A 14,785-nucleotide genomic window follows, 5' to 3' on the forward strand; every position below is an offset into this window, starting at 1 on the left:
TGATGAATTCCATTTATGCAGTATGCCCTGATTACTCTCTTTGATTCTCTCAACTTCTCCCTACCATCTCTGTCCCAATCTCTGTCCTACCAGTTTAGCACTGCAGGATTATGATTTTTATCTTTATTTTTGTAGCATATTCTGTATACTCAACTAGGTCGACTTTGTTCTATTGGTAACTGGTTGGTTGTGTGCGTTATCTGATTGAAGGCATGATTTCTCTTCTCCTCTAATCCTTCAGTTATTCAGCTGGAAGTGATGGCCCTTCAAAGTGCATCCTTCATCCATGTGGCTACTTCGGAATATTTTGTGAATAACATGGGAGGTACACCCACCTGCCTGTGTCTGTGACTGGAATGACTGTGTCTTGAGATGCAATTTCAGAGCTCTTTTCATTCTTTTCTCCCTTATTCTTCTGACTTTCTTCACCAGTGTTACCTGAACCTCTGAAATAGGTGATAACTTACTTAACAAACACTAAACTAATTATCACCATTACTTTTTACACTGTTATAGTCTTTTAAATGATTTTTTATTAGATATATTTCTTTACTTACATTTCAAATGTTCTTCCCTTTCCAAGTTTCCTGTCCTTGCTTTTTGCTACATTTTCTTGACAGGAAGCTTCTCTGATTAAATTTGAATCTTGTGTTCTGGAAGTAAAAGCATAAATTATTACTCAGTGCAGCTCAATGGCATGCCAATGTAGTTAACCTTCAGATTCAGTTTCACTGTGGTTTCAAATATTTCCCAATTTTGGGGTTTGAACTGATTTCTAACACTAGCTTAATTATTCCTTTGTATGCAGTGAACTTTAAATCCAGAGTGCAAGTAACCCATATAACTATACTGTACCTATGTTGCTGTGATGTACATCTAATAGTGACTCAGTCTCTGGAATTGCAATTCATAGCCATGAGATATAGATACAGTCTGTACCAGAGGAGCCTTCATAATTTTTCAATTATAGCCATTTACATGAAAATTCCACAATTTCATTTTGTCTGAATCAAATTATGAAGCTATATATTTATTATATATTATCTTGTTATATATTATTGCTGTTGATGGACTGGGCTGGTTATCTGTTCTAGTTCTTGTAGATGGAAGAAAAATAGACATGAAAACGAGAGTTCTTTTATTAGGATAGTCTTTAGGATGCTTGTATTTTGTGGTATAGTGGAGTACTATCTTAGCATCAGTGTTGCTGTGATGAAATATCATGTCAAAGTAACTTGCAGAGGAAGGGGTTTATTTGTCTTAAGCTTCCACACACTGGGTTATCTGCAAAGAAGTCAGGGTGGGTACCTGAAACCAGTCTTTGAAGACCACAAGTGGTACCTTGTTGGCTTGCTTCTAAGCTTCTCAACACAAGCATATGGGGCTTCGGACCACAGTAATACTTCCACTGATGACAGACTTGCCCTGTTAATCACTGAAAATTCCTTGAACATATGCAGTTCGATGTGCAAACATTTTTCTCAATTGAATCTCCCCCTCTTTGATCACTCTGGTGCATATCAAGTTGACTCCAAAAACTAGCCCAGTGTAATTACTATGAGTTATATCTCATTTCTGAGGAATCACCAATCTGTGTGTCTACAGTGGTAGCACCAGGTTGCATTCTCACAAACAACAGTAAATTAACGTTCTTCTTTTCTCACATATCCTCATCAACGTTCATTTGTTTCACACAGGTTCTTGATATCACTCCGCCTGGAGTTAGTGAAATCTCAAGGCTGAATTTAATTTGCATTTTCCTGATGAGGTCATTGATATTTAGGCACTTTTTGGTATTTGAATATTCATGGCTTCTTTGTGGATGTTCAGATCCTGGATTCTTTCTTTTGACTGATTTGCTTTTTCTTCTTGATATTTTCTCTTGAAACACTCTTTACTATATTTGTGTATTTTCTTCATAAATTTTCTGCTTTCTATAGCTGTTTAATTTATGTTATATTTACTTTAGTTATGTATTTCATCTTACCCTTTTTTCAGTTCACTGACTGTTTTCAAATCCTCTTCCGTTTCTTGAATTTCTGAATATTTGTAATTGTTTTTCTGAATCCCGTGTCTTGGGTTTCATCTAAATTACACTCACTGGGATATATAATATAGGATTTGTCAATGTTTAACTTAAACATATTATCTTTATTTCCATATTTTTAATTTTGATAGGAACACACGCATCTGAAGTTTGGTTCTTTTATTATTTTGCATTTGATTTTTGGTCTCTGTTGGTGTCTAGGAATCCTTACTCTGAAACTATCCAGACACCAATCTTAGTCAAACAGTAGAGTTATTCATGCACACCAATGACTGTTCGATCAGAAAACAATCAGATTTGGAAGCTTCAGACTATGACCTTTGAATACTTCCCTGGGCCGATTTATGATAATCACAAAAAAACACACAGAAGCCATATGCGGTACAAGGCTACGGGTTATGGCTCTGACTCAAATATCTAGACAAAATGTATAAGCTTGAATTAGATTAGTTAAGTGGACCCTGTGGTTGAGAATTCCAGTAACAAGCTTTAGAATATAGCAGGATACATTGTCAACTTGACCCAACAGAAAGAATTCTTAGTGTCTGAAACACTTTTAGAAATGACTGGCTTGACATGGAACAAAATGGCTATAGTTATGCCCAGGGAATGAGCCTCAGGCACCACTGAGTGCCAGGTGGGTCATGGACTTCGTACTTAGCGGAAGACTCCCAAAGAAAAAATGTTTGATGGTGAGGAGCAAGGAGGTCTTTGGAGTATCTAGCCTAATGGTTAGTCCTAAGTCCACAGAGATTAATTTAAACAGTGTTTTGTGAGGAGGACTGTGACGGATTGATTTACGGTTATATTCTTTCAGGTGTTGAACATTCTCTTTTAGTGTTCTTTCAATCTAAGATGTTTAAACAGACTGTGTTATTTTGCGACACCTTTTACTTTGCAGAATAAGTGCCTGCTATGCTCCTGTAACCCCCAATATCAACATTCTTTACATGTCACTTACTTGACACATGTCACCACATTTTGCAGGTAGAGGAATGTTTCCTTGCTTCTACTCAACGGCTTGTGCTGTCAGTTGGTATTTTATTTTGACCATTCAGTGGTGTAGGTGAAATCTTAAAGTTGTTTTGATTGTATTTCTCTGATGATTATGAACATTGACATTTCTTTAAGTGTTTCTAGGGCATTAGGTTTTTGCTATTGAGAATATTCTGTTTTGGCTGTAAACCTCTCATTTTTTGAATTGGGTAATATGACTTTGTTGGTATCTAACTTCCATTGAGGTCTTTATTTATTTGATTTATTAGCCTTTTGTCCAAACAAAGTTGGCAAAGCCTGAGCTGCTGTTTAAATTCTATTGACAGTGACCTTTTGCCATAAAACTCTGCAGTTTCAAGATGATGTGATAAGTATATTTAAGTGATCTAAAAAAGTTATGAGATCTGCTGACTGATAATGCCTTCCACAGTGGCTGGGTATAAAATTAACTCAAATAAATCCATTAGTCTTCCTCTACACAAAGAGAAACCAAGCCAAGAAAGAAATTAGAAATGACACCCTTCATAATAGACACAAACAACATAAAGTACCTCGGTGTGACTTTAACCAAGCAAGTAAAAGATCTGTACAATAAGAACTGCAAGACTCTGAAGAAAGAAATTGAAGAAGACCTCAGAAGATGGATAGATCTCCCATGCACATGGATTAGCAGGATTAATATAGTAAAAATGGCTATTCTACCAAAAGCGATCTACAGATTCAATGCAATCCCCATCAAAATACCAATCCAATTCTTCAAAGAGTTAGACAGAAAAATTTGCAAATTCATCTGGAATAACAAAAAACCCAGGATAGCTAAAACTATCCTCAACAATAAGAGGACTTCAGGGAGAATCACTATCCCTGAACTCAAGCAGTATTACAGAGCAATAGTGATAAAAACTGCATGGTATTGGTACAGAGTCAGACAGATAGACCAATGGAATAGAATTGAAGACCCAGAAATGAACCCACAAACCTATGGTCACTTGATTTTTGACAAAGGAGCCAAAACCGTCCAATGGAAAAAAGATAGCATTTTCAGCAAATGGTGCTGGTTCAACTGGAGGTCAACATGTAAGAAGAATGCAAATAGATCCATGCTTATCACTGTACAAAGCTTAAGTCCAAGTGGATCAAGGACCTCACATCAAACCAGACACACTCAAACTAATGAAGAAAAACTGGGGAAGCATCTGGAACACATGGGCACTGGAAAAAATTTCCTGAACAAAACACCAATGGCTTATGCTCTAAGATCAGAATCGACAAATGGGATCTCATAAAACTGCAAAGCTTCTGTAAGGCAAAGGACACTGTGGTTAGGACAAAACGACAACCAACAGATTGGGAAAAGATCTTTACCAATCCTACAACAGATAGAGCCTTATATCAAAATATACAAAGAACTCAAAAATTAGACCACAGGGGAGACAAATAACCCTATTAAAAATGGGTTCAGGGCTAAACAAAGAATTCACAGCTGAGGAATGCAAATGGCTGAGAAAACACCTAAAAAATGTTCAACATCTTTAAGTCATAAAAGGGAAATGCAAAGTCAAACTATGAGATTTTCACCTCACACCAGTGAGAATGGCTAAGAACAAAAAACTCAGGTGACAGCAAATGCTGATGCAGGATGTGGAGAAAGAGGAACACTTTTCCATTGTTGGTGGGATTGCAGACTAGTAGCCAACCATTCTGCAATCAGTCTGAGTAAGGTTCCTCAGAAAAATTGGACATTGAACTACCTGAGGATCCAGCTATACCTCTCTTAGGACATACCCAAAAAAGATGCCCCAACAATAAAAGAGACACATGCTCCACTATGTTCTGTACTAGCCAGAGCTGGAAAGAACCCAGATGCCCTTCAACAGAGTGAATGGATACAAAATGTGGGTACATTTTTATGTACACAATGAATATTATTCAGCTATCAAAAACAATGCTTTATGAAATTATAGGCAAATGGATGAAACTGGAAAATATCATCCTGAGTGAGGTAAGCAATCACAGAAAAACACACATGGTATGCACTCATTGATAAGTGGCTATTAGTCAAATGCTTGAATTGCGATGCAGAATTTATGAAAGTCAGAAGGGACCCAATGACCAAAATGTGAATGCTTCACTCCTTCTTTAAAAGAACAAGAATACCCTTGGCGAAAAGGGTAGGAAGACAAAGTTTAGAACAGGGCAGAAGGAACATCCATTCAGGCACATATACAGCATACATGTAGCCACCCAATTGGAGTAAGATGGATGAAGCAAAAGAAGAAGTGCAGGCTGATAGGAACCCGGATGTAGATCTCTCTGGAGATGCACATACAATACAACAAATACATATGTAGTCTAATGCCAACGAACCACTGAGCAGAACTGGACCCCCGTTGAAGGAATGAAGAAAGGACTGGAAGAGCTTGAAGGGAGCTCAAGACACCATATGAACGACAATGCCAGCCACAGTGCTTCCAGTGACTAGCCACACCCAAGACTGCATGGACGGCCTTGGCTCCAACCTCGCAAATTGTAATGAATAGCATACTAAGAGCACCAGTGGAAGGAAGCCCTTGTCCTACCAGGATGGGCCCCCGTGAACGTGATTGTTGGGAGGAGGCGTAATGGGAGGATGGGGAGGAAACACCTATAGAAGGGAGGGTAGAGTTTAGAGGGATGTTTATTTAAGAAACTAAGAGGAATAAGAATCAGACTGTAAATAAAAATGCTCAAGTTAATAAAGATGGAAAAAAAAGAACTCTGCAGGTTCATGAGAATTCTATTAACTGTGCTCAGTATCTGAAGCTCTTGGTGTTTGATCGGTTGTCTTCTGTACTAATGTGTTCATAGCTATTTCCACTTTTTCTTCTATTAGATTCAGTGTATTTGGTTTTATGATGAGATCTTTGATCCGTGGTTGAGTTTTCTGGGGTGATAAATATGGATCTATTTTCGTTCTTCTGCATAAACATATGGTTAGACCAGCCCCGTGGTTTGGTACTTTTCATTGCATGATTTTGCGTTCTTTGTCAAAATCAAGTGTTTGTAAGTGTATGAGTTTATTTCTGGGTCTTTGATTCAATTCCTTTGATCAAACTGTTTGTTTCTGTACCAAAACCATGAATTTTTTTTTTACTCTTTTGCTCTGTAGTACAGTTTGAGGTCAGGGATGGTTATTTCTCCTGAATTTCTTTTATCATTCAGGATTGTTTTAGCTCTCGCTTTCTTAATCTTTCTGTATGAGAATTGAGAATTGTTCTCTCAAAGCCTGCAGAAGTATTGTGTTGGAATTTTGATGGAAACTGCATTGAGTCTGTAAATTACTTTTAGTCCAAGATGTCCACTGCTATGTTAATCATACCTACCCGTGAGCATGAGAGATATTTCCGTCTTCTGATATATTTTTCTATTTCTTTCTTCAGAGTCTTGAAGTTCTTGTCATACAGATCTTTCACTTGCTTGGTTAGAGTTACACAAAGATATTTTATACTTTAGTACTGTAAGTAGTGATGTTTCCCTAATTTCTTTTTGTAGCCTGTTTAGCATTTGTATAAACAAGGGCTAGTATAAAAGTGTTTTATTTTTTTTAATTCATGCCCATTTGGGGTGCCTCTATTATTCTTAATGTCCTTTTTGTTGTGTAGATTAAAGAAAACCCTTATCACTAAACATCATGTAATTAGTTGTTTGTGCTTTTCTACATCTCAGACCGAGAAATACCGGTGTGTTTCTATTTCACTTCATTCTTCTACCTTCCTTCTTCCTTCCTCACTCCTTCCTCCCCTCCTTCCTTCCCTTCTTCTTTTCCTTCTCTTCCTTTCTTTCTTTTCTTTTCCTATTTTCTTTTCAGCCAAGCTTTTGGAACTCACCCTATAGCAGACTGTCTTTGAACTCATCAAAAATCTTCTCACCCTCTAGAGTCTGGTGTTCCACAAGTGGAATACTGTATTTTAGGAATAGTTTCTATTGATGGGTTTCCCCTCTAGATATTTCTGTGTCATAATGTCTCTATACATAAAGGAGTTGTTCCTCTTCCTTCTTTGTATCTTCCTCCCAAATTTGCTTTTTGTTCCTCAAGAATGTTAGTAATTCAGTTATTCTCAGAACTAACATCAAATTTAGCTGAAACTCCCTAGGTCATCAATGTAGTCACGACTTTAATAATTTTTAGTTGGAGAATGGCAAAAGTCCATCATTGGCCATGTTGCAGCATGCCATTTTTCCAAACACTCTAGAACTCCTCTGACAGTCACTACATTTATATTTTTCATTTTTCTATGTGTTTCGTGGTCCTAAACATGTTCTAGAATAGTTTAAAAAAAAAAACATTTAATCTGAAATTGCAACTACTTTGGGGTTTAACGTTAATTTATTCATTTGTAAAATAATTATCCTTATATAATTTATGATATATAATCATATACAATATATTATGTAATATATGTGGTTTACAAATAATAATAAATCAATGAAAAATTCTCATTCATTGTGTCTCAATAGAGAGGTACACTTGTGATATATAGCAACAGAAAACAGAATAGTGTTTTTAATGTCCTCAAAATTTTCCTGCTTTCTAGTTTCAAATCTGAAATGGAGATTGGTCACAGTAGCCTATAGTTTGGTTTTTCATACTTGTCTTAGTATGACTCTGGGAATCCTTCATGATTGTCATTCATGAGTTTCCATATTTTCCCATTGGATACCTTTGCCCCCAATCCAGGATTTGAAGCAACTGTTGGTCATGCTTGCACCTAAATTCCTTCCAGCAGGAGAAGAACTGGTCTTATGACTGAAAGGAAATTTGAGTTCAGAGTTTTTATTTCTAACATAGCTGAGACACTGAGTGTTTAAACTGAGCATATCAGATATTCTCATAACAGTAGAAGGACATAATTTGTAGATAGCTGAAATAAAATACAAAATGGATTTAAATTAGAATTCAAGAAATATTGGTTTTGATATGTCCTTAATGTCTACAATCCTATTTCACTTCTTATGTACCAGTCAATCATTAACATACATAGCAAGGTGTTAACAAGCATCAGGGAGTACACAGACAGCATGTGCTCATGTATATTTTATTTTATTTTAATTTTTATTATTATTTTTTGGTTACAGGAACACTAGTGGAGAACTTTCCTAGCATGGATCTAAGCATCATAAAGAGATATCACAACATTGGATAAAACATTCATTTTCACTTTTTCTTGTACCATCGGTTTCAAGTCATGAGTTTGCTTTTCTCATCATTTCTCCTGTTGGGGATGGTACTAAATGGCATAGTTCTTGTGGTTCCTGGCCTTCCAGAATCATAGGGAATACCTTCTCTACCACATCATCAACCTGGTTGTGGCTGACTTTCTCTTCCTGTGTTCTCTTCCTATTTTTCCCTTCTTATTGTCCTCAATTCGCTTACACTATTTAATGTACATTAGACAGATTTTGATACTGTGACAATATTTGCTTATTTTTTTGGCTGAGCATTATCACCATCATTAGCATTGAGTGCTAGTTTGTCTGTCATCATGGCCCATCTGGTATCACCGTCCTAACGCCTGAGACTCACATAGCTGTCATCTGTGCTTTGGGTTTGTATCCCTGCTGTTTCCTGCCCTGCAGATGAAGACATGTAGCTTGCTGCTTAATACCTTAGACAATTATCGTGAGACAATCACCCCATCTCTAGTGCATGGTTAATTGTTTTTATTTGTAGGTTCTATGTTGTTTCAACTCATCTTGCTTCTCAGGATCTCCTGTGGATCACAGTGAGGTTCATGTGACCAGGTTGCTGTATGTGACCATTTCACTCAGGGGTGCTATTTTGCCTGCTCTTTGGCATTCCCTTTGGGATCTACTGGATGGTTGGACCAATGAATGAAGAAAATTTTTTAGAGCTAGGTTTTTCACATGATATACTTTATACTGTATTAACATCTGTGCTAATGCTACTGTTTACTTCTTGTTGGCTCCATTAGGCATGGCAAGTTCAGAGGATGACTCTGAAGCTGGGATTCTGCAGAGGGTCTACAGACACCCTGAGGAAGAAGGTGGGAGAGGGGTAAATCTAGGAAACCCTGAAGAACTGAGAACAGTCTAGTACAGCAACTGAGAGCTGTTTTGATAAGATATATTATTTTTGAAGAGAAATAGTTTTCTTGCCTATGGACTCTGTTTTTCTACAAACCTTGTTCAGCTTTTTGTTAACGATCTTTCATCAGTTATAAAAAGACAACAATCATTTATGTGAACGATGAGACATACAGGATTTGTCATACACTGACTGCAGTATTTTAAAAAGCTATTGGAGGGTCCACCATTTTATTTTGATGGGACTCCCTCATAAGTGTTCTGGGGTTGTTAATGATTAATGGCAAATACATTTTTTCATCAGAAGGCTAAAGGAAATGGAAAGTATGCATTTTTAGTCACTGAAATTTATTGTGCTTAAAACAAATGTTAGTATTTTGCAAAATTTTATTTGTTTAAAAGCACCCTTTTCCCAATTTCCTAAGAGTTAAATAGATACACTGTATAATCCTATCCTTATTAATTTCCTGTAGGTTATAAAAGAATATATGAAGTGATGGTCTTTCTCATATAAATTGTGCAAACAAATATACATTGTTCACTCATGACAAATCTCAATACAAGTCTGTCAAAGCTCTAGTCACCCAGTGGAGTCTCACCTTAAAGTTCCTATGTCTTTCATTTTATCATTGAAGAGTTTGTCATGTTTTTCTTAATGAGATCCAATAATATATGGAACACAGGAGTGAAAAACTCTCTGTAATTCTCTTCAAAATACCTTGTTTGACATTCCATTCTCATGTTCTTCTCTTTCTTTTGTCTTTGCCATGATTTCAATCTCTAACCAAATCTCTCATGACAAGTTTCCAATGACATCCTCTAGACTACATTCTTTGAAATCAAACCTGCCTACATTTATATTACTTTGGGTTGATACCACATTATTTATTACTTGAATTGTGCATATTTAATAACATTTTCTGTATTTTTGTTTTAAAACTTATTCAATATGGGTATTTTCAAATAAAAGCACAATTAAGGTGCCTAGATTAAAAAAAAAAAACAGGTCAACAAATCTTCCCTAAGTGTGTGTGGCTCTACAGGATTGAAGTAAATCAGGAACTATACACACACACACACATACAGAGAGAGAGAGAGAGAGAGAGAGAGAGAGAGAGAGAGAGAGAGAGAGAGAATGTCTCCAGTTGTAACTACAAAACAGCAATGAGTCACCTGTCACCTTGGACCTGATTTTTGCTGAGGCTGATTTTGCACCAACCATTTTTCCCATTCTGAACCCTTAAATGATTGGAGGCCGATCTTCCAGGGTTGGAGATGCACTTTGAAAACATACATATTGCTCCTCCCCCTACTTTGTTTTTTGTGTGTGTGTGTGTGTGTGTGTGTGTGTGTGTGTGTGTGTGTGTGTCAGTCAGTATGTTTGGATCATACACATGCAATCAGCTATGGCTAGAGTGCCATTGATGCTTATTTGCTGACTTACTGCTTCACAGTCCTGGATCAAACCTAATGAACAATGAGCCCCAATTAATTTTTGTAGACATTTACTTGGTCAGGGTAAGTAGAAAATGTAACCAAGATATAAGTTGCTACACCAGGAACTTTAGTGGTGTGGATAGACCTGACTATATTTGTCTTTTTGAGAAATTGTGAAAGATTTGGGGACATTGGAATAGCAAAGAAGTTATTGCTATAAGTGTCCCTTACACAAGCTTGAGAGACAGCAATGCTGTGAACTGTGGATGATAAACAACTCAAGAGGTGTCAAAAGGGAACAATGTTGGCACCTGGCTAGAGAGCACATTATTAGGATATTTGCAAAAGATTGTGACCACTTTACCCTTTCCCTAAAAATCTGCCTGAAGCTACATCTAAAAATTTGGAGAATAATGTTCTTTGTACAGGGTATTAGGTCAATCATGAGAAAAGGAAAAGCAGGCTAAAAAGAATACAAAATGTGTACAATTTGAGGAAAAAGAAGACTAGGGAATTTAATGTTGGAGCTAAGCCAGGCTCAAAGAGATGAGTAGTTCAAAGAAAAGTATCTTATTGAAAATGGAATAAAGACAATTGCCCTATGGCAAGACAACCTTACCAGCTCAGCTTCCAACTCACAAAAAGGAAACACTTAAAGACTCCACCAAAAAACAACAAATGAAAGGAATAAATCAAAGCTTATGGAAATGTAATTCAGGGAGAAGTCAGGTCTCATATTAAGCAGGTAGCAGACCTTGGAGCATCATCCAAATGATTCTGGCCTTTCGTCATGAAGGATGCAGGAATAATCATGTTAGACTCTTCTCCAAAGTTAGGGAAGGTCACAGAAGCTAGGCCTATGGGAGGGAGTTCATAGCAGGAGGGCTGGAGAGGCCATTGAAGAAAGCAGTGAAAATAAAATCTTTATCTCATTGGAACCCCTAATGTTTCAGATACTAGAATAATGGTATACTTGTCAAGGAGGCTGCATAGAGAGAGGAAACCAGCCCAGAGAGAAGTGTGTTACAGTCACAAAGCTGAAAGTGCAGAGTAATTCCTTTGTTTTAGCGACTAAAAATGGACCTACAGGATTTGGAGTTTACCATACTGGATTTTGATTTTTACTTTTGCTCCAGTATTTTCTCACTATTCCCCACTCCACTCTTAGGGAATGATACATGATCTGTGCCTGTGGACTTATTTTCAATTGACATGAAGTTACATTTAAGTGATTTTCTTTGAGTTTCAAGAGGTTGGACTCATTAAATCATGTTGAGACTGTGAAAAGACTGGGGGCTTTTGAAGTTGGGCTAAATGCATCTTCCATTATGATACATTTAAACTTATGGGTTCAGTGAGTGAACTATGCTGGTCTATAAGGAGAAATGGTCCAATAGACTCAAAGTATCTGAAATGAGAGCTCAAATTTGGTACCATGTTTTGAGAAAGATCATGAGGTGGCCTTGTTTTTGGGGAAGTATGTCAGTGGGATGAGCTTTTGAGGTTTAAAGATCTGCCATCTTTACCATTGGTCTTCACTCCTGTCTGTCTGTCTGTCTGTGTCTCTCTGCTTCAGATAAGTTTCAGATGCAGATGTCAGCTGCTGCTCCTAGTGCCACTCTTGCCTGTTGCCACGCACTCTCCCATGATGGTTATGGACTCTAACCCTCTGGAACTACAGGAAGTCACAGATTACATGCTTTTCGCCATAAGTGACCTTGTTTATGGTGTTTCATCACAGCCATAGAAAGCAATGTATGTAATTCGTTTTACTTCATCTTCCACATGTTAGTCAATATTATTGATTTATGCTCCTTGTTCTCCCCCCTTACAAAAGAGTTGTCAACCATTTCCATATTGTTGTTCTGCTATATATGGTCTCTATAAATACATTCGACTTGTAAATGTGATTACGTGATTTTCTTCTTACATTCATCTTCTCTATAACATAGCATAATGTAAATGGAATCACAAATACTGTAACAAATGAAGAGCAATTTGGGTTTCAACTATTGAGTAATCCATATCTGTATGTGACTGGAAAAGGTTCATGACCAAATTCCTCCAATTTTCCTTTGTCTGTGTTATTCTGCTGTCTGAATATTGGAAATAACTATTCAAAAACTTGGAAAAAATATCTTTTGTAGAACATATATATCTTCATCTATAATTTTAGATTGAATGGCTTTATTTTCAAATAGGCATGTAGGGTATTTTATGTTTTCTTTTATTTTTGAGATTATTATATGATATCATAATTTTTTGCAATTATTAGTTACATTGAAACTAATAAAAAAGAAAGTGAGGAAGTGCTTCGAGCACATGGGCACAGGAGAAAATTTCCTAAACAGACCACCAATGGTTTATGCTTTAAGATCAAGAATCGACAAATGGGACCTCATAAAATTGCAAAGCTTCTGTAAGGCAAAGAACACTGTCAATAGAACAAAACAGCAACCAACAGATTGGGAAAAGATCTTTACCAATCCTACATCCAATATAAAGCTAATGTCAATATATACAAAGAACTCAAGAAGTAAGACTCCAGAGATTCAAATAACCCTATTAAAAATGGAGTACAGAGCTACACAAAGAATTCTCAACTGAGTAATATTGAATGGATGAGAAGATCATAGGAAGCTCAAAAAGAAGGAAGACCAAAATGTAGATGCTTCATTCCTTCTTAGAAGGGAGAACAAAATAAATACTCATGGGGGAAATACAGGGATAAAGAGTAGAACAGGGACTGAAGAGAAGTTCATCCAGAAACTGCCCATCTGGAAATCCATCCCATATGTAGCCATTAAAATCAGTCACTATTGCTGATGCCAAGTGCTTGCTGACAGCAGGTTGATATGAATGTTTCCTGAGAGGTTCTTGCCAGAGCCCCTATTGAGGTGACAGAGAGAGGGGTGACTGGGAAGCTAACCATTGTTGAGCATGGGGATCCCAATAGGGAGAGTTAGAGAAAGTGACTTGAAGGAGCTGGAAGGTTTGGTAATCCTACAGGAAGAACAACAGTATCAACCAACTAGACAACAAAGATCTCCCAGGGACAAAACCAACCAATGAGTACACATGGGGGACACATGGTCTCCAGCCACATATATAGCAGAGGATGGCATTGTCCATAATTAATAGGAGGAAAAGTCCTTGTTCTTATAAAGGCTCATTTCCTGATGTAGGGAAATGCCAGGGCATTGATGTGGTAGTGGGTGGGTGGGAGTGGGAGCATCCTCATAGAAGCAGGGGAAGTGGGGAGGGGCTATGGGAGAAGGGAGAAAGGGGATAACATTTGAAATGTCAATACAGAAAATATCCATGGAAAATAAAATAAAAAAGAAAACAAAGTACATCATGAATTTTTTCGAGCAAATGAAGCATAACTAGAAAATATCACCCTAGGGAGATACCGACCTAAAAGTACATGCATGGAATGTACTAAGATAAGTGGTTCCTAGACAATAATTATAGAATTCCCAAGGATACATCTGATAGATATAGACAAAAAGTTTAAACAAGAAGGAAGAATCAGTGAGGGATGCTTTATCCCACATAGAAGGGATGGCAAAAATATGAAGGTAGAGGGGAGAGGGACCTGTAGGGGAGGTGGGAGGGAGGGGAATAGCGGGCAGTATCAGGTATGGGTAGAGACAGAGAGAGTTCCAGGATGGCCAGGAGGATGAAAGGAAATATGCAGCTGCTGGGTATGGGGTTGAGGGGACTCTGTAGTAACCTGAGATTCAGGAGGCCTCTAGGACTCAACACATGGGTGACCTTAGCCTAAATGCCCAACAGTGCAGAAGTGAATCTACAGAGATCATCTCCAGTAGCCAGATAAGACCCCAGATGGAGGATAAGGCACCAACCCACCCATAAGACCTTTGTTGAAAAATTGCTCTTGTCTAAAAACGGTGGGCAAAAATGATGCAGAGTCTGAAGGAATGGTCAACCAGTGATTGGCCCAATTTGGGATCTGTCCCATGGGTGGGGCACCAATCCCTGACAATAATGATGCTATGTTGTACTTGCCAACAGGAGCCCTTCATGCTGTCCTCAGAGAGATCTACCCAGAAACTGAATGAAACAGATGGAATACCACAGAGAAGCATTGGAAGGAGGTTGGGGACCACTCCGGACAAGATTAGGGGAAAATTGACAATTTGGGTCAAAATTTGAAGGTGGGTTGGTGTTTCCATCCGTCCACTGAGGGCCCTGTCT

At 37.6% G+C, this 14,785-nt stretch overlaps 1 pseudogene; it reads left to right on the forward strand.

Annotated features, from left to right (window-relative positions):
• Positions 1–8,253: 8,253 nt before the first annotated feature.
• LOC116893310 lies at positions 8,254–9,137 on the forward strand (annotated as a pseudogene).
• Positions 9,138–14,785: the final 5,648 nt, after the last annotated feature.

Source organism: Rattus rattus, chromosome 2, assembly GCF_011064425.1.
Source record: "Rattus rattus isolate New Zealand chromosome 2, Rrattus_CSIRO_v1, whole genome shotgun sequence".
Classification (NCBI taxonomy): Eukaryota; Metazoa; Chordata; class Mammalia; order Rodentia; family Muridae; genus Rattus; species Rattus rattus.